The sequence below is a fragment of the Rhea americana genome, unplaced genomic scaffold (assembly GCF_003343005.1).
Source record: "Rhea americana isolate MKP2758 unplaced genomic scaffold, rheAme1 scaffold_3, whole genome shotgun sequence".
Taxonomy (NCBI): domain Eukaryota; kingdom Metazoa; phylum Chordata; class Aves; order Rheiformes; family Rheidae; genus Rhea; species Rhea americana.
In genome coordinates this window covers 3,019,000-3,041,204 of record NW_028186423.1, presented here as the reverse complement: position 1 = coordinate 3,041,204, position 22,205 = coordinate 3,019,000, and positions in this window count along the sequence as shown.

Here is a 22,205-nt window from a genome sequence, read left to right as displayed (position 1 = left end):
TTGCTGATGATCCCAAGCTGGGAGGAGTGGCTGACACACCAGAGGGCTGTGCAGAGTCCTCTTCAGAGAGGTGTCGACAGGCTGGAGAGCTGGGCAGAGAGGAACCTCCTGAGGTTCAAAAAGGGCAAGTGCAGAGTCCTGAACCTAGGGAGGAATAATCCCATGCATCAGTACAGGTTAGAAGCTGACCTTCTGGAGAGCAGCTCTGCCGAGAAGGACCTGGGAGTGCTGGTGGATGACAAGTTGACCATGAGCCAGCAATGTGCCCTTGTGGCCACGAAGGCCAATGGTCTCCTGGGGTGCATTAGGAAGAGTGTTGGCAGCAGGTGGAGGGAGGTGATGCTGCCCCTCTCCTCAGCCCTGCTGAAGCCTCATCTGTAGTGCTGTGTCCAGTTCTGGGCTCCCCAGCACAAGAGAGACATGGAGCTACTGGAGAGAGTCCAGCGTAGGGCTACAAGGATGATCAGAGGGCTGGAGCACCTGCCCTATGAGGCACGGTTGCGAGAGCTGGGCCTCTTCAGCCTGGGGAAGAGAAGACTGAGGGGGGATCTGATCAATGTGTACAAGTACCTGAAGGGAGGGTGTCAAGGGGACGGGGACAAACTGTTTTCAGCTGTCCTGTGTGACAGGACAAGAGGCAATGGGCAGAAATDGAAGCACAGGAAGTTCCGCCTAAGCGTGAGGGGGAATTTCTTCCCTGTGAGAGTGACGGAGCCCTGGCACAGGTTGCCCAGAGAGBTTGTGGAGTCTCCTTCTCTGGAGATCTTCAAGGCCCGCCTGGATGCAACCCTGTCTAACATGCTCTAGGTGACCCTGCTTGAGCAGGGAGATTGGACTAGATGATCTCCAGAGGTCCCTTCCAACCTTACTGATTCTATGATTCTATGATTATATTTCTCAATGTTATTGTCAAAAAAAAGCAATAATCAGGAGAGGTGTTTTCAGTTAAGGGTAAGAAACTATTGTTCGGTACTCTGATATGACCTTATCTGAAATTCTGGATACAGTTCTGTTCATCCATATTCAAGGAGCTCAAACTAGAATGGATGCAGAGAGAAAAAAAATGATAGTGGAATGGATACTCAATCATGCAGAAGAAAATTTTTCTAGAAATATGAAGKCTAAGCAGTGACATAATCGCTTACGAAACATAAGTGGAGTAAAGTATCAAACGACTTACAAGAAGCAGCTAGACTAAAGATACCATTGACACAAAACAAGTGTAAATTGGATGTGAATAAAATGAGTCTGGAAATAGAAAGTTCATAGAGTGGAATATGGTACTGGGTCATCCTTCYAAGAGAACTAATGAGAAGTAAGTATAGCAATAAGCTTTAAGCTGCCTATTAATACTTATACTAATGGATCACTTACTAAGTGTTTAGACTGAATGATCTAACATTCCTCCTCAGTTTTATGCTCCACTTATACTTCATAAATATCAGATAGCTGTTTATATTTCTTCTCAACATGAACTGTCAAAAAAACACCTGGAAGAAAATTTAAGGTGAAAGGGTCTATTAGTAAATTTTGCCATGAATGGAATATGCTGTTTGAATGTAAATAAAGGTGAAAATAACTCACATGGGGGAAAACACTGTTTGGATTGTTCAGTCATATACTGTTTTAAGAAGCAGTGAAAAAAAAATCATTTTTTTTCATCAGACATAACTCCTGAAAGGACTGAGCTCCAAAGATACTAGATTGATGAACCATTTAACACCATGCTGTATATAATTAGCACCAGACTTAAGCAACTTAGACAACTGAGCATAGGTACTGTACTGAAAACTGGACATAGATAAGTGGTTATGGCATTCTTCCTTAATTTCTTTTTTTTTATTTTGTTTTACTGTTTTCAAGGAAGAAGAAAATGTGTTGCATACAGACTACTGCTTTCCCATCAATTTATGTTAAATTATTTATGGTTTATATTAGACATGAGGATTTTTTGTTTAAAAAAAGCCTTTTTCTTGTAAAAGTTAATACTTTGAGGGAAAAAGTTTTGATATAGCATTCTACTGAAATAAGTATTTCGGAAAGACAAGCAAGAAAACAGAGAAGAAAGATCAAGTGCTCTGCTGGCAGGCCTAGACTGGCTCCTTTTTTTTTTTTTTTTTTTTCTTTTCAGGATAAGCATGGTCTCCTGGAACAAGCCAAAATCTTTAAGCACACTCACCGGCAGCTTAACCTCTGTGAAAGCCTGAAAAAAAGAGAGCATTGTGCAGCAGCAGAACTTACTAAACTGCAACCTGGGCCCTGGTCCTTCATAAAGGTGTATATGGATTTATCTCATTTGCCTCCTTAGATCCCACTGATACCAAAGTTTTATCAATCTCATTTCTTAACAAGTGTTTGCTGGGCTGTGTGAGAGACCTTGGTCAAGAATAAGACCAGCGCTAGTTCAATCAATGCCTACTTTATACTTGTTAAAGATATCTAGAAGAAAGAAAAATAAAATGTGTTTACCACTAAACAGTGTTCTTTCAAGTGACAATAAAATGAAGATTTATGATTTATGATGGATAGTGGATAGCTTCTTGCCAGAGATTCATCCAGTCCAGTAACTATCAAACATGCTGAGAGATTCAAATACCTGACAGTTAAGGAAGCAAGAAATCTCTTGAGAAAGTTTGAGGAGTTTTCTGTTATATTTTATTAGTAGATGAAATATTATAGAATTTCACTGTAAGCAAATATGCTAGGGATGCCAAAAAGCTTTCCTGCAAGTAGGATGTGGATTGAAAGTGTAGCAGTTATCATTTGTTATCATCTTTCTGCAATCATAATATTAGTTTCTCAATATCTTTGTCATGTAGACAAGTTTTTGGAATAAAATAAAGGTATTCAATATTACAGTCAACATGAAATAACTATTCTGCAGCAGCTGTTCCATACTGTTTCCACTTTTATAAAAATCCTACATGACATTGATTAGTAGGATACAGAAGAAGACAGGAAGACCAATAAAGAGATTTAAATCTTGTCTGAGACATAATTTTACCTATGTATTGTYATACAAATTGCAGTTGAGGTACTTAGAGACTGATTTTGTTGCCATTTCTACTTATGAATATTATATCAGAATAATTCCACGGAACTCATTGGCACAGTGCATCATTTATATAAGTAGAAATTCAATTAGGCCCTAAGTTTCTGAGGTATGTTCAAATTCAGCTGCATTAGCTTCATATAAGGGGATCTTACAGAAATTTCTTGCTTGCACTAGTATACTTTGTACCATAGTGTTAAAGTGTTATAAATATAGTGTTAAAAATGTAGCCTCTGTTTGGAAAGTGAAACATTTTGTTTCATGAAATATTTTCTCTCACTGAGACCTCCAGCTTCTTCTCTTTCAAGATTTTGAAGTTAAAAAAGATCACAAAACAAAGAATTAGTCTCACAATTCCATCTGAGGCATCCTAACATGACAGTCACAGAGATTTTACAGTATATGTGAAGGATGGCATACCAAAATAAAACACATAGAGCATAATTTCCAGATATGCAGATGTGTATCTGGGAAGAAAGAAGACAAATATGGTGCTTAGAAACCTTTACCTTTTTCCTAGTCTTGAAGACAGCCAGAAGTTGAACAGATCTCTCAAAAAAATGTAGAGTTTGTGAGTAAAATCCCTTTTAAGGTTGTCTGGGGGTAGCGTTAAAYTAAAGTACATCTGTAATCAATGGATACAGTTAAGTTGTTCCAACTATTCATTCCAARAAAATGTTTTAAGGTACCTGGACTGAATTGCGCTTTGTAGGTTGCTTCTCTCCCTTGGCTACTGCAGGAGGTAACTTTAGAGAAGGCCTAACTTTTGGATGATTCAGGTGAGACAAATCTAGCTCTTGGTGACTGTTTCATGCTGCTTAAGATTAGCATGCCGTTTGATTACAATATTGCCTTCCCTCAGCCCAGAAAGCTTCTTCCTCTCTGGCTATGTGCAGAATACTCTGTAAATTTACAGAATAAGGAGGAGGTGCCAGGAACTGTAGCACTGATTTAAGGCTTTCTAGTGAAGGCTGAAGACCTGCTCCGCACTTCCAGTCRGCCACTCTTCATTACGTGGTAGCACCAGACATTGCGTCGTGGGCAGACCTCACTTTGCTATGCCAGGACTCTGGGGGATCTGCCCCGTGATTTCAGGCAGCGCTGCGCGGAGCCTGAGCCAACATGTGCTGATTTAGCCAAGCAGATGACATGCTTGTCAGCTAGTTTTTCAGCCCCATTCTTTGTCCGATATTAGGCAGAGTAAGCTCAATTAGCTGGTTGGACATATCTGTTCTCTATCCTTATCCATACCTGTGTTTTTTGATTAATTTGGACTTCCTTTCCAGAAAATTACACTTACCCATGTCCTATATAATAATATGTGAACACATTCATATCTGATCTGTATATTTGCTACATATTAACTGTTCATTTATCATGAAACAGTAAGGTTCCAACATTTCTGACTGTATTTTTAATATRTATGCTATGTGTAAAGATGATGGTGGTGACCTGTATAGCTATTGAATGCTTCTGTGTTCCTTCTTTAAGGCTACTAATTGCTGTAATTGAAATTCCTTCCCACTCCTTTCTAGATATACTTTAATTTAACTTATGCCCATGCTGCTCATTTTCCCATGCAAATCCACCCTTTTGGCTGCAGAATCAAATAACTTGCAGCTCAAAGACAGTGCCTTTAAACCTTCCCCTTTTGAGAAAGAAGTAAACTACAGCCTACTGGGGGTTGCACATGTCAGACTGTAGAAAGGAGTTTGGTTTATGAACATAACTACTAAAAGGTGCAATGTATATCATGAATCTACTTCTGCCTCTCTTAATTATGTTTAGCGTCAGATATAATTAAGTGACATTATTCCCTGTTTTATATATTAACATCAAAATAAGAAGCAGTRGCACAATCCTGACGAAAATCTTTGGTGGAACTTTTGCCCTGTAGCCACAGTCACTGCTTAGCAGTCTAAGAAAGTAGATATTAATGACCATTTCAAGAGAAAAATTGATATCTGTAGAAGTCAGAGAGAGTAACTTTACTGAGTATGGCAAGGCTAAGATTTAAGACATGCACATTTTACAACGATTTACCAACAACATTTAGGACAGGGGGTAGGAGTAGAGAAGTTTATTCTTCAAGTATGCATTTATTGCTTTCAAACCACAACACTGYGTAAGTTGTGCTATATGCTGAGATATAAGTGGCATCAATAATGAATACACMATTTTCAAAGGCATTTGTATAATTTTCTGTACCATCCTACTCAAATGAAGCTTTCCTTAAGTAGCCACATGGGAAAKAAGCTAAAATATACCTTTGGAAACATATTTTATTACTCTGTGTCTATAAATATGCATTAAAAAAGACACATTCTATTGGAGCATGTGGTTATTGTTAACACAATCCACAAGCCATTAAGTACTGTAAATAATTTACACATCAGAAAATTGATTGTTACTCAGAAATGATTGCAACTCCTGATTATTGGATTTTCAAATGTTTTCCCACTAGAAACTCCCAGCCAAATATGCTCACTTTGAAAAATCTTGAATGTATTTAAGAAAGAAGTTGAAGATACTTAAAAGCATTAATGTCAGCCTTTGTGCATTGCATTTATGTAATGTGCTAYGTAGACTAATAACACAGACAGTCTCTTCAGGGATGTGAGGTAGTACTTTTCATTTTCATTTCAATAGGAATTTTGCTTGTAAGAGACGTGAGAGAAATAAGGGTTAAAATGAATAAAAATCTTTCCCCCGCCTCCAATTTCATTTTCTAGCTTAAAATCTCAGTGTTTTAAAACTATTAATTTGCTTAAAGACAGACTTTATTCTGGATACAGCAAACAGCTTAAATGAAAAGATATTGTGCCATAGTATGGGCTGGATTAATTTAATGGATCATTTTTTAGTTTRTATAGTAGCTTGGAGCAAAAGAATGAATAATATCAATACCTTTTGCTTATTTTTCTTAACTTGCTATCTATCAAACTTATTAAATTTTAATGTATTTTAYTGGCTCTTTTTACCCAAATGATTAGCTAACTGCAGGGTGCTAGGATTGTTTCTGATAGGAGGAGAAATTGATTATCAAGTCAAGTGCTTCTTTGCAACAGTTTAAAAAAGTAAAAATAAGCTTTTTCTCACATATCTTTTTCTCGGTTAGGATGCCAATATCTCTGTGGATATCTGGTCCTTCTTAGCCRTTTTCTTCAGATTTTCTCTMTYTTCCTCTGGTAAACAGACCTCTACAAAACATCCATTCATGAACATCTCCTGCCCACTTGATTAGCGTGCACCTGTATTTTGTACGGTACCAGGATAGCTGTGGTGGCAACTATTGTTACAGTATCACGCTTTCTTAAGGACCATAACTATTTCTTAGCTGTACAAAAAGTAAAGTAGCAGCTATAATAAATTTCAAATGTCCRGAGAATTCTGACAAACTCAAAACTGACATAATGTATATACTTCTATCTTATTTTCTATTCATTWGAAGGAAGTACTAATAAATACTAATAATCTACTGAAAAAATATTCTTAAGGACTTAGGTTTCAAAATAAGTGTGACCATGTTGTTATCTGGAAAGTCTCACCTTCAGGAATCCAACAAGATATTGATTGTTGCAACCAATTATGTCACCATCTGAAAATATAATTAAAAAGAGCTTTTGCATGACTTACTGTCTGACTAACCATGAACAAAGAAGAGCACACATGGGGACATATTTTGCAGTCCTTAAWCAAATGAAATCCTATTGTTTTCAATGGTAGTTCCACTCAATTAAGAATCACAGATTTAGGCCTATGCATTATAATGCACAAGGGCAAGTAGTATTGTCAAAGGCAGTTTTAGGAGGAGAAAYAGCTTATTTTCTATAGAATATCTGTGCAGAGTAAATCAAGAAAAAAGAACTGATTCTGCACTTTATTCTACATGAGGCTTTATACATTCATCATCATGTTAAAGTATCTTTTACATTGCTGTAAAATAAGAGAAAAGAAGTGGCTTGCTTACACTTCTGCCTTTTTGCTTACTTCAGTCATTCATCTGCCACCTTTTCAGTGTTAGCTTCTGTTATCGTTCTATATGGAGTTTAGAAAGAGGTTGCACAATCTGAAATGTGCTTCTCAAATGAGTAAACTAAATAGCTCTACCCAGTTCTCTAAACTCCATTCAGGACTTTGACTAGCAGCTGAATGGAACTTCTTAAGTCCAGACACCTACTGTCATACCTTGTAAAATAAAAATAATCAGTATGGGCTAGMGGATATGACTGCAGGATCTAGAGGATATCATTCTGGAGCAGTAACTGTAGACCGGGCAGGTTATCCTAGGGAATTACTTTTAGGCAACTGAACTGAGGTCTAAATATTCACTTATTATCACATTCTGCAGCTTTATCCATGTTGGAGAAAGATTTGAAACTTTGAAGGGATAAAAGAATATTCCAATATTTTGCTTATTTACTAGATATACCTGACTACCATGTTAAGAAATTGTCCTTCGGGGGTCCTTCTACCTCCAGAAGCAGCAGCCAGGATCAGGAAGTTGTATCTGAAAGCAGCAAGCACTGAATTCGTCACACATATCTTTGTCAGTCAACAGCTCCCCCCAATTTCCCATGAATGAATAGCAGACTTKGACAGTCAGTACACTGCAAAGGTGAAGAGCTCTGCGACTTTTTCCATTCCCTTATACAATTTGGAAGTATGTTGTGTCATGGCAACAGTCTCCCTTTGATATAGCATTTAAATCAATGTGGCTACCAAGCGAAGATACGGTGCAATTTCACAAGGGCCTACTGAAAAGTCCAAGCACGATACTAACAACAACAACAAAAAAAAAAAAAAAAAAAAAAAGAATAAATTGTGAATTAGAGCCCACATTTTATTTATTTATTTATTTATACTACTCATGAGTATAAAGGGGGATTCCAACTGAATATTTAATTGTTTGAAAAGGACCTGTATTCAGACTCACCTATCCCTGCGCAGTGTGCAGGAGTTTTTGCTCTGTGGCAGAAATACTTCAAAGGAAGCTGCAACAAAGAACAATCTCAATTCATGATCCTGAACAACTGCAAAAATGAATCAAGTAGAACTTTATCAAAATACAAATAATTTTTGCACAGGAAAGTTTCAAAAAAATCATTTATAACTCAAAGTCTATGTAAATGAACTACAGGTTTTCAGTTAAAAATAATCTCTTGGGCATAAGAGTTCCTTATTTTTCAGTTGGGAAATGCAATATCATTTCAGACAACTGCTACAGTGCAATAGGTCCATTCCACCAAATTTCTTAGAAAACAAAACAAAACAAAATAAAAAAAATGTAGACAGGTGTGTCTTAATTAGTTTTGATGTATAATTAAGTTGTTTTCTCRAGAAGTGTCTTCTTACTTCAGCTTTACTGTCTCTTGTGTAATTTCTAGCTGTATCGTCACATCTTGGAAGGAAAAAAAAAATCTATTTTGGGGTTGTATACAGCCTGACATGAACTCATACATAGTCATATAAATGCCATGAAAAATTTACATGCCCCAGAAGCTGAAGAGGAATAAGCTTTTATCCTCCCAGGAGTACATTTCATGTTCTATTCAAGCCTATGTTTGGTCAWTTTATTGTGGTAAAATATTGACCTTACACTATAGAAAATTAGCAAATATATAAAATCAATTTGATCTCATCACTCCCAAGACTAGTTTAACGTGGGACAGCACACAGCAAAACACAGGTATAGGACTACGTACTGGAAGGATTAAAAAAAAAAAAAAAACACTATTTATGGGGAGCAGGGTCTGATTGCATTGATATAATCTTATTAGTTAGCAAGAGAAGATGAGTTTTTCTTTCTCTTGGGACTTAGAGAGAAATTGTAGTGAAGGAAGACATAATGTAAGAAAAAGGAAGATTCTGGCCCCACTGAAAAAGTATTTAGCCCAGTAACAGTCTATGAAGTTACCTGATTCCATCTTTCTCCCAGGCATTGACCTGTGTGGCCTCAATCTAACAATTCAAATCGTGACTAAYTTGATGAGTTGTGAGCTTTGTGATATATATTCTGTAAGGCTTCCTCACATCATTCTTAAAGGACTAGAAACTAGTGAGGGAAAGAAAGGTACTTAACTTGTATAATAAAACACTTTTTTTCATGTTATTTCATCATTCTCTTTTTCATGATCTATTAGTGAATTTCTAAGTAGGTAATAACCATATAAATAATAAAAAAAGAATAGTTAACAATGTAAAGTACTTTATTGAATTACTTTTTTTTTTTTTTTTTTTTTTTTTACAAAATGAAATTATCTGCATATATTTTGCTAAAGACTAAAAGAATAAGCAGGAGATGTTCTTTCTGAGCTGCTAAAACTTTCGATTCACGTTTCTTTTTTTAAATGCTTTATTTCCCTTTACTTAAGGAACAGCATATAGTTCAACAGTGAAAATTAGACTTTACAGTAGCCTAAGTAGCAGAGCCACAAGGACATACCTTACAGGAAATTCTTTCAAGAGTAAAATGTGAAATAGTCTCATATAAAGATCAAAGTTGATTCACTTTTTAATACTGTGTTAGGGATAAATTTAAATTGATAATGCCTTCCAGAATATCTCAATTTTCTGTGAAGGTAAATTTTGAGGGATATRTATTTTGTATTGGTCTAAAAGTTTTGCTTTTATCTTGGAACTTAGCTCTGTAAACTTCGTAAGGAATTCAACTTGCCTGCTCTGGGAGTCAGCCGCAGGTTTACGTCTAAGCTTTTGTCTAGGTTTCCGTTCGAACGAGCAGACATCTCAGACTCGGTTCAGTTGCTGATTCAGAGATCTAGGGCTTGATTCAGAAACACATATCTAATCTGAAATACCTAGACGATGCATGTAGATATGGCACAGGATGTACAGGAGCTACTGTCAGCCTGCTAAAATGATCATGGGAAATGTCCCAGTGGGTCCACGCAACACAAACAAGCCCCTAGCCAAAGCGATCTGCAGAGATCAAAGTGTATTTCATCTGATTACAAATATGCGTTTGCTATAGCATGAACTGCATTGATTCGTTCACAGTGTTAACTAAGGGCTTGATTCAGCTGTACATGTCTAAATATCTGATGCTCTTTGACACAACCTAGCACAGCCCAGATAGCTTCAAGATGACTATCCAGGAGATCACTCATTTCTCACAGTTCCTATGTCACAAATGGCAACATTTTGTAGATGTCTTAGATACCTATAGCAACTCAAACAGCTTCCAAATGCTGACCCAATTCCCACTGATTCTAAGGGAATACTATAACCCAAGAGACAGAGAGATACATAATAAAGGATGAGGCTACATTGACAAAATTATCTTGGGCCACCTGAGAACCCCCTGGATATATAATACACTGACACCAAGCTGGCAGACCTAACATGGGATAAATGAGGGAACCATCTACCCCCTGGACTGCCAGCTGGAGAACAGACTGGCTACATTAGGACACCTCAGACAACACTCTACAGTTATTTGTGGGTAACTGAATTGAACTTCAGCTGCCTACGTCAGATTAAATTATCCTGGATTTACTCTGCAGCTATCAGAGAGAAGTAAACACTTTCTAGTCATTTTATCATAAAGCGGACATCTGAATTAGGTCAAAGATATAATGCCTAAGAATGACCATTTCTTATTGTTGACTCTAGTAGAATCCTTTAGGGTTCATTTTAATGAATAGTTCATTTTAATGAACTTAGATATCCACAATATAGACATCTAATGGTATGTTTGATAAATGTCAAACCTCAAACCCTTGAAAAGTGGGGAGGAGATATACAATAAAGCATAACAGAACATCTCAATGGAACAAAGGGACCCTATAGAGACACTGATAGTGCAAGAAGTCACTTAAAGTTGAATTGAAACTAAGACTGAAGGACAGAACTTGTTCTACAAAGACAAACTTGTCTAGATGTAGATTTACATTTCCTCTTTTATCAGTCTATCACAGCTAGTAGACAAGAGTTTTCTCTGCATTCCAGAAGCTGTTTATATTTGTATTTATTTTTATTATTATTTTTATTTTTATTTAAGAGAATAAAAATATATAAAAAAATTGTGTGTATGTAWGTGTGCATACACACACATACAYTTGTACATACATACCTACACACACACATATTATAAAAAATTGTTTCAGGTCCCAATAATGCTCCACAGTATTCCCTGATTTGGTAGTTAAAGTAGTTAAATGTAAAGTATATTATATCTGTGTGTATGTGTGTGCATATATATATAYATGCATATAATGTACTGTTAAATTGCTAGAATAGTCCCTGGCATCTTCTTAGTCTGGATCAATTAGCACACTGACAAGTAATTCCCCAGCATAATTCATAAGTTAGCCTGAACCAGAGACCATTTATAGCAGACAGCAACTCATTTTTAAGGGATTAGTGACTTAAATTGTGTAGCTACAGTCTGTTTAGTGCTATTTGGCCTCAGCCACAGAAAAAATTCTCAGATGTATTTCATTTCCTAGTATATAGGTACCCAGTACGTACAATACAGATGATTCAAAGCTAACTTTCAGTATTTCCATTTAGAAATAATGATAAAATATTTAGTGGTACAAAGTAGCAGGTATATTTTATATTTTTAGTAATAAAAGCTTTATCTTTGGAAATTAAATCTGGAAATAGAAGTAGCTTTATCTTTCAGATAAAAAAAAGTAAAAAATTACTCAAATCTTATCAAAAAAAATACTTTGCAGTAATAGGACTTTTTCATAAATTTCTTCAAACTTTTGAATAATACTATAAATTTCAGGTAGGCAGTCCTCTGTAGAGGTTAAGATATTATGGCTGATAAGTTGTACAAAGAGCATAATGAACACGACCAAAAAGAAATTCGYAAATAGTTTGTTTAGAATCTATGGAGGTCATTAGTGGGGTATGAAATCAAGCTAAAAGAGCTTTAATGACAATAATTAGGAATGCTAGAACAGCCCCATGAGTTCTCTTTATAATTGCTAGTATCTACCTGAAGTTTAGATAATCGCAAATAATATTTCTAAGTTATTTTCATAATTCCTTCAGGACACAGAATAGCARGATTTTCAGAATGTATGTAAAAATCTCTTTATCATTGTGATGTGTTGTTAATTTTTCATTTAGTGGAATTGAAATATATTTTAGTTTAGAGATTTCCTAGGTAGAGTATTTTGGAATAATTACTGAGCAACTGGAGCAACCATTTCCAGATAATGTCATGATTTAAACACCTATGGAAAAGTTTTCTCAGGTATACTACCTGACMTCCAACTGCTGCTCCAGAACTTCACCAGTCTTTCTTACATTCATCTTAAATCACATCTGCCAGTCCAGTTCAAGTGTCTTATGSTCTCTAGTTACCAAAGTGAGAAGAAAAAATCCTTCTTATTCATCAGCATAATTCACTTTAAATGTTCAGTTTTAAAATGGTGAGTGTGGGAAAACTTCTATATTCTCCAGTCTAAGTACCTGTCCAATCCACATCATAGCTCTATTTTAGACTGACAGCAGCATTTCATTTTCCCTCAGATTTAGTTTCTCAGAGATGGAAGAAAATACAATGGTCCTGGATTTAGAAAATCCAAAGGTCAGTATTCCCAGACACACTGCAACATCTATCCTCTTGCTCAGCCTAGATACAACCTACAACCTCTGGTTCCTCTTTAAATTCATTCATTACTACTTTCTGGAATGACTTCCTAAAGCGATGTGCTCAAAAAAAAAAAAAAAAAAAAAAAAAAAAGGAAAAAAAAGAAAGAAAGAAAAAAAAGTATGTTTGTGTGTCAATCTGTGCATATGCATGCATGCCACTCGAAAAAAAGCCTGTTAAGTTTTTGCTGCTACTATCAATCACACCAAATTCAGTTTGGAANAAAGAAAGAAAGAAAAAAAAGTATGTTTTTTTCATCTTTAGTTTTCACAACAGAGGTCATTAAAATTGACTATTTGCCTCTTGAAACGTATATATTGAAACTTGAATAAAAAAATTTGTTCCAGAAATGTTTTCTATATAATAATTTTCTATATTTGTATGCATTATTATTTCCACAGTGAAAATGAATGTCCTTGCTGTAACCACACGTGGTCTTGATGGCCTTGACTCTGATTCAGTTGTGACTGGAAAGAGCTAATTTCTCAGAGATAAGCATACGTACTGAATGGGAGAGCCAAATAGTATATGGCTTAGCCAGAGGTAAAATTGACCAGGCTTCTTCCACAGCCCAAGAGAGGGCTGGAAAATGCAGTAGTCTAAGGTATCTACCCCAWACTACTCTCTTAGGGGAGTTCAGACCTGCATATTTAAGACTTTTAGAGAAAAAGGGTCAGAGTTCACCATTATAAAAGAACATCAGCTAATTTTAAAATCTGAATTCAAAAGGCAGGTTGAGTAATCACTGTGAATGAAGGTCTCAGGTAAAGTTYTCAGTCTAGGCCTAAATTCCTAATTCCAAAATTCTGATTACAAGAAAAGATCCTCAATTGCCACTAACCCTGGAGATATCAAAACTGATTAGGAAAATCTTTGATTCATCTTAGGGTCATGAAATCATAGAATCACAGAATCAGTAAGGTTGSAAGGGACCTCTGGAGATCATCTAGTCCAACTTCCCCGCTCAGCAGGGTCACCTAGAGCATGGTAGACAGGGTTGCATCCAGGCGGGCCTTGAAGATCTCCAGAGAAGGAGACTCCACAACCTCTCTGGGCAACCTGTGCCAGTGCTCCGTCACTCGCACAGGGAAGAAATTCCCCCTCACRCTCAGGCGGAACTTCCTGTGCTTCAATTTCTGCCCATCGCCTCTTGTCCTGTCACACGGGACAACTGGAAAGAGTTTGTCCCTGTCCCCTTGACACCCTCCCTTCAGGTACTTGCACACACTGATAAGATCCCCCCTCAGTCTTCTCTTCCCCAGGCTGAAGAGGCCCAGCTCTCGCAGCCGTTCCTCACAGGGCAGGTGCTCCAGCCCTMYGAYCATCYTCGTAGCCCYRCRCTGGACTCYCTCCAGTAGCTCCATGTCTCTCTTGTCCTGGGGAGCCCAGAACTGGACACAGCACTATAGATGAGGCCTCCCCAGGTCTGAGGGGGGGGGGGGCAGGATCACCTCCCTCCACCTGCTGCCAACACTCTTCCTAATGCACCCCAGGAGACCATTGGCCTTCGTGGCCACAAGGGCACATTGCAGGCTCATGGTCAACTTGTCATCCACCAGCACTCCCAGGTCCTTCTCGGCAGAGCTGCTCTCCAGAAGGTCAGTCCCCAGCTTGTACTCATGCTGAGGATTATTCCTCCCTAGGTTCAGGACCCTGCACTTGCCCTTGTTGAACCTCAGGAGGTTCCTCTCTGCCCATCTCTCCAGCCTGTCCAGGTCTCTCTGAATGGCAGCATAGCCCTCTGATGTGTCAGCCACTCCTCCTAGCTTGGTGTCATCAGAAAACTTGCCTAGACCAGAAATCAAGTTGAAGAAACTTCTTATCCAGCTCCCTAAGATCCAAAAATTAATGCTACTTCGGTACTCATTCTTACTGAGACTGATCYCATGTACCTTATAAACATCCTAATGTCCATCGACCATCTCAGGTTTCCTGAAAAATCTATTTGACTTATTTAGAAAATATAACAGATGCTGACTTTCCTATAAACTCTAGTACTGCAATGATTAGTTCATTAAATCAGCGTGACAATGCCTGCACACTCACCCTTGGCAAAAGGCCTGGATAACACTACCTGTTAAGATAAGGGTGTGAGTGCACACAACGTGTGGGGGGATTGAATAGGCAAAACTATCTCTAGGGTGTGTGCCAAAAACTAGTCATGTTAAAGAGGAAATGACCRTCAGCTCCCAATTGATGATGTCAAGGAGGAAGGTGACAATCAGTTGGTTAAACAGCACTGGGGGAATCTCAGGGACTTTTGAAACAAAAAGAAGGAGTCAATCTACAAGGAAGAATAAAAGAAGAGTGCAAATTCATAACAAGAGGGAAAGAGCTTGGTGAGGATATGGTGCTGTTGTGGTGGCTCTGTCCCTGCCAGTGGTAGCTCCCAAGGTATTTCAACACCAGCATAGCATCGTCACAGGTCTCTGGGAGCACCTGGTTGAATATTGAAATTTTTAGGTTTCTTTTGTAAACATCAAGTAAGGTGGTTATATCTGTTGTATTACCAATATTGACCCTGAATGTATAGCTCACTGATTGCTAGTTAGTTACATGTCATTATTAAAGTTATAAACTGCTTCAGTCTTGATTTTGGTTAAACTATTTGAGCTGAGTAGTTTTGCCCTGTGACAATCAGGAAGACCAAATTCGTATCCCAAAATGCTCTACTYAACTCTAACCTTTTTAGAGTCTCTTACTTGCTTTACTAGTGAGAGAGAAAAGGTAAGATTTGCATCAGTTTGTCAAATAACAAGCATAGRTRGAGACAAAATGATATCCAAGGCATACATTGCTGTTTGATATCCTATTTGCTTATTTCCTTTCTGTAAACAATATTATGTAACTTTAAAGATTTTCTAAGGTATCTTTGTGTGTTTATCTTTGCAGTCAATGGAGAGGAAAAGACTTCAATTAATTTATCATGTTGTAGACATCTAYTTTGGGATGAAATGAACTGTGTCCTAAAATGCTTAATTTTTTTCACTGATTATAAAAAGACTCTAAYGGGTTAAATTCAGTCTGGTCAGATGGATACTACTCCTACTGCTAGCCAAACTTTCCARTACACTGAGTGGAAGAAGATGTCTGCCTGAAAACTTAACTCGGACAACTAAGCACAGGAAAATACTTGTGAACATTCTTCTGCTTAATCTTTCCCTTTTCTGATTTCTAGGCATGAGTTATTGGATTGCTCTCTTCTGACATATCTAACMTTTGTTTGTCATATTAGGAGAGTTACAGATTATTATCTACTGTAAAGATGACAAAAAAGTAGACAATGTAATTTCCCTATCCTTGTTGGAGCCAGCCAACGAGTGGTATTTTGACTTGACAATTAGGATACTCATTTAAGATGTATTGAAATCTTTTCAAATTGATATTGTGGCTAATATGAATCAGAAGCTTTATTCTAGACCTTTCACATATTTGGCATACAGTAAAATATTTAAGTAYTTCATTATTTACACAAACTGCAAAAGCTCTTTAAGGAAAGAAAATGATTGCGCTAGGACACTTGCAATGAGGTGTAGAGACACGGCTTCAAGTTGCTGCCCTGAGCCAGGCACAGCACGGTCTGAAAAACCTTCAGGTATTCCAGACCATGTTAGCTCGTCTGCTTAGCAGCAGAGGTCATGATAAGCACATCACCCCAGTGGTCCATTATCTCCTCATGAAATTCAGAGACCAAATCAAAGATTCTTCTCTAGTATTTAGACTCTCTACAGGATTCGCACTAACTGACTGAAAAATTGTCTTTCCCTGCATGATCTTGACCTCCCATGGCATTACATTTGAGTGAGGCTTCGAAACTCTTGACCAATGGAAGAGAGTTCACAGGAGCTCTCTTCATGTGAAAAATCTGACAGTGTCTGAACACCTACTTGAGAAAAGGAATTAGTCATGCGTGTATGTATTTTGGTAAGTAAATGCAAGAGTAATTGCTTCTCTTTATCTCAAATATATATAGCATTCATATAACCAAAAGAGAAAACAAAATAAATAAATAAATAAATAAATAACCTCCAATCTCCTTCCTGTCCATACTCAGGTCAGGACACACATGCACATATTAATCCATAATTCTCTCTCCACAGCCTATTTTTTTTCACAAAGCGAAACCAAATGCATAGTCTAAAAAGTCAGTCTGGTTGAGAGACAAATTGAGTCCCTAACTCACTCTGCTCATCAGAAAGTAAACATACATACAGCCAATTGGATCTGTTCTTAAATCCACCATACCTGCATCCTTATTATCTTTGCAGTTTTCGTCCAAGTGTTACTTAATCATCAGCACTGAATTTTTTGCTGCTTGTAAGCATATTCGTATCTAATATCTGAGGTCCATTTGCTGTTTAAGAACTATGGCTGGGATTGTCAGGGTGGTTCTTTGCCTGCCTCCACTTTAAGCTCAGTGAATAAAACAGTCTGAGAACATGCTTGTTGGTCTTAGTCAAGTAGTAGCTGAAGGATGAGACTTTTTAGGTCTTGTTTGTGTGGGTTTTTATTAATTCTATTTCTATTCTTTGTCTTTTTTTTTTTTTTTTTTTTTTTTTAATTCTAGGGCCATTAATTTGAGAATTAGAAATATGTCTGCTTTTTTTAAAACATAATTTGAACTCAGATGTGCTAAATACTAGATTGTTAAATATTCAGAATGAAGTGTATTTCAGCCATTCCYTGACCAAAACTTTTTGCAGTCTACTTACACAATTAACCTTCATCAAACTGGAGAGCTAATAGTTAAAGATCTACTTTGCAGTTAGATGGATACAATTCTCACCTAGTATAAGGTTATGATCAGATCCAGCTTTCTGAACCTGATCCATTACATTTTAATTTTAGGATATTCTGTGATGCAAKATACCTACATTCACATCTTTATGTCAGTCCAACCAGAGTAGAGATTTGGTAACTGGGTTCCTCAGAGAGGAATGTTACATGGTAATGATAATACAAGAGTGAAAACTTGCTTTGTGTTTTTTTCTCATGTCCAAGCAAAAATTGGCTGCAAAAGAGACTTCCCAGATGGCAGTTTTGCCTGAAGATATGAGTACTTTTCATCTCTGAATTAGAAATCTAAGTCTGAGGGAGAAAGGGGTGCTAGAACCTGTTTCATTGGCCTATCTTATTGGCCAACTTTTTATTTAATTTTGTAAATCTGCTTTTAGGTGCTCAAAAATTCCACAACGTCTTGTAGGAAATTTAGGTGATATATTAAAAAAGGAGGATTCCGCTAGATAGTAGAGTGCTTAAAGTCAGTTTCTGCACAAAATACCTTCATAGATTTAATCACAAGCATAGAGGGGCAAGTCTAACTGTTAACAAATCTGATCTGTAATTCATCTTCTGCCATGCAGTAGCTCTTATTCTTATGTGCATGCTTTGTAGAACTATTTTAGCCCAAGGATGAGATCTCATGACCTAAGGTCTGCTCAGGGTTTCCGATCACAACAAGATAAGTTTATTCTCAGACGATAAGTTTATTTTATAGTGTTACTTGACTACTCAAATTTCAAACAAAAGCATTGTTTTTATTAACAATAAGTACCATACTTTACTGCTAACAACTTATATTACACTGTGTTCTTAATTATTTAATGTATTTTTGAATAAATAGCTGTCAGAAAATTATTTTGATGAGACTGTCTTTCAAGTTAGTTTGACAGTATTTCTAGTTTTTAATGATGACCTCAAGAAATTAGTTRTAATACGCATCTGTGGTAAATCAATGTCTGACTATGCCTTTACTAACGATAGGTTACCAGTTTTCAACAAGCTGTAAAACTATTTATCTATTTGTGTATGTGTGGGTGTATAGAGATAGATATATAAATAAAACKAACAATATACATAAAGATACACAAACACACATAGCCTTCAACACATACATACACACATAAATGTAAATATAGATTTTATAGAGATATCTGAGTATACATGTATGTATATAGAAGGGCTTAATGAATGTTAAAAGATCAGGTACTACAGTGATATAATTTAGACAAACAGAATTTGAATCCTATCAGATTGCTTTAGCATTAGTCCTGCTTCATGTGTTTCATATGGATAGAAATCTCTTTCCTGTGACTAAGGACTGAATTGCTGCTGAAGTATGCTAGTTTTGTTTTCTTGTGTTCTAGTTTCAGGTTTCTTCTGAACAATCATTAAAATAAAGTAAAAATTCAATAAAGTGATTCCTTCTAGAACTCCAGTAATATGTATAAATGCAGCAGAAAATCCTGTTTGCTAGAATGGAGATAAATACATAAATATATTTTATAAGTAATGGAATTAATTGCAGAGTTCCAGGATCCGTGCTCTGGACTACAGAGTAAACAAAGTCCAGAGCCATCACCCTGAGTCAGAAAATTAGAACGTTTCATAACTTTACATGCTTCTGGGAGTAGTAACAACCCAAGGACAGCCTCTTAGATAAGAGTATCAGGTAGAAACAACAGATTTGAGATTTTGTAGAAACATTAACACAACTACAGGAAGTAGTTTTATGTCCTCCTGGAAAGAGCTGAGCCGATTCATTTTTCCTGAATTCCGTGGGCAAGTAGTGGCTTACAAAACATACTGAATATTTTATTTTGATTATAGTGCAGCTATCTACAGATATTGGACCTTCATGGAAAATCCTAGTGAATACAGTCATCGTAAAAGTCTGTTAGTAGTTCTGAAAGGCTCTTTACCAGACCACCATTTACTTTTTAAGGCAGTACAAAACCACCTTGTTGGATCACATTGCCATTGATGTCAGATCGCCTTTTATTTCCTYTACAGCAAATAGCTGTCTTAGATGAGTTCTTAATTCCAAGAAACTAACAACCTCATTTACAGTTCCACTAWGAAATTTATGTGAAAAGATTTTGGTCGATGTTTTGTTCTCAACATCTGWGTTGAACAGCTGAAGATTTGGACCAGGAGAAGCAATCAACAAAAGGGTTTTCTGGAGATTCAGCAAACTTGGATTGTCCTTTCACTGCTGATWTTTTAGCACATATTCACAATCACAGGTGAATTAATGCAAATTTTGCACAGAGAATGTAGGAATATCTTATGTATGTGCAAATAGGTATATGTAATGTAATAAAATATTCATTCATAACACAGGAAAATAAATGTAAAAACTTTTTAATTGTGCAGAATCCCCTTATTGCAATAATTGAATGTGGACAAAATCACACATTTTCCAATTGTAAATAGAARTAGAAATTGATTCTATATAATATAATTAAACTCTTATTGATAATAGCGTGATCATCAAAAATAGCRTTTGGTCAGGGTGCTAAGAGATTCAGAAATGTGATATGATAGATATCCATAATCATTACAAGGAGTTATTTTGGTTTAGTTTTTGTCTTTTCTCCCATGTGTTTTGCTTAAAAATAACCGCTACATCAGAAATCTTTCAGAACCACAGTAGAAAATTTGTTTGATGCTGGCATAGTAGGAACGCCTTCTGAAAGACCAGAATGGTTTCTAGCACATTTGATTTTCTTTTGGAATTTACTTTACAAGAGCTGATCTGGTCCAGTCGTTCTCAGTGAGTTGTAGGACTGACCAGAACACAGTTCAAAAAGCTACACGTCTATGTCTTGTAAAGGCTGAACTGGAATGACAACTTTGCCACCTTATTGCAGCGCATAGAACATTGGTGGCTGATCAAACGRTCTTTTGACAACCTTCAACAGCTATTTTTGAGGAGAAGTGGCTCATTTCACAGCAGCTACACAACTGGGAAATGAGGTTTTGTGGAGAAGGATTCTGTATGACAGTATCTGAACTGATTAGGAAATGAGGCAGGGGGAGATTGCTGTGCGATTAGCAAAATGTTTACCCAGTTTGATGTCTGCTAATTCAGTACACTTAACGAGCATATCTGTGTTAATGCTGAATAATAAAATCATTATCAATACATATAAGTTGACTTAAAAACAAAATCCCGACCAGAACTATAGAACATGTGGGCTCCTGTGTTTTTAAGATCCTTTGTAGGTTTAGTCCTTAATATTAAGCTTCTATTTCTGGGGTGGGGTCTGGTTGGTTTTTTGGTTTTTGTTTTTTTTCTAATTCAACTAATAGTTATAGTTAAAAGCCAAATAAGAGAAACACATTCCTTTTCATGCATAAAAATTCATAGTAAGCATGGAAACAAATTATTTTCACTTAGAGGTATGGTACAAGGAGGGACGTGTTAAGATACATTTACAAGCACGGTCCCATGGGTTTTAAGATGTTTGACACAAGACAAATCTTTGCATGAAAAAAGAAATCCTTGTGAAAAGTCTTTTGTGCATTGGATTGGGCTTGCTACAAACTTCAGAGAAGTTGAATTATTTTAATGGAAAATGAAGGAAAAAAGTCACTACATTAACAAGTCAAATTATCTAAGGTAGATTCATGATTTTTACCATTCCCAGTCCAAATGAGTATGTATACAACCATAGTCCGTGCAGAATGAAATACACCTATACTCACAGACAGGTAGGTGAGCACGGGACAAATAACGAATTACCAAGGTACAAAGAATGTACCCACTCGCTTATTTATGAACTTAAGTAGGACTTAGATATGGTCTTATATTCGCCTCCCTCTTCTCAGAGCTGTACATCAGGAACAAATGTATTCACTATTATTAGCTTTATTAAGGATATAGTTCTCATGGAGATAATAAATGTAATGTTTTAAACTACTAGAGTGTTTATAGAAGATCTTTTCTTTCAGACTCTGATAATGGCAAAACTCCCATTGGCATCAAGGAGAATTTTGCCTGCCAAAACACTGCAAGATCAAGCAGACAGCGTTTACAATACATTTACAATACATTTAAGGGCTTTTATGGCTTCAAAAATCATTCTGTGGTTTCTCACATAATAGGTCTCTTGACTTCTGATGAACTCATTTCCAAATTCTTCTTCATGGATATTAGTTTACACTCTTGAGAGAAAGGTACAAATTAGATTCTCTTACAGTAATGAATTTTGCCCTGTCTTAAACTTCAGGGATTTGGAATAAAAATGAACTATCAGCATTTTCTTTGGTTTTGGTCCAACTATCCACATAACCAAACAGTCTCATACTTCATCAAGAAGGTACTTTCTGCTGGAGAGCCAAATTTTCCTTGCTTATGTCATGGCAATCAGAGGTACTTATCTCATATATTTGCATGAAGAATACGTTTGTGTCTTATTCCACTTCAGTTAATGCTAATAATCTAAGCATATATATTCTGAATTTGCATGAAGAGGGGAATGTTCACAATATCCAACTGTAAAAGTCACTTAAAAGTCTCCTTGGGGCCCTACATTATCCAGGGAGGGAGGGGGAGCGAGAAAGAGGGAAAGAGAGAAGAGAGGGARAGAGAGGAAGTGAGAGGGAGAAAGAAACTCTTTGAGAAAGTAATTCAGAGCAGAAACCTTTCTGAAGTAATCTAATTCTGACTGGAAATTCCGATGTCAGTTGCCTGAAATTAAGCACTATTAATAATACTCAAAATGCCATGAAGAAAGGAAA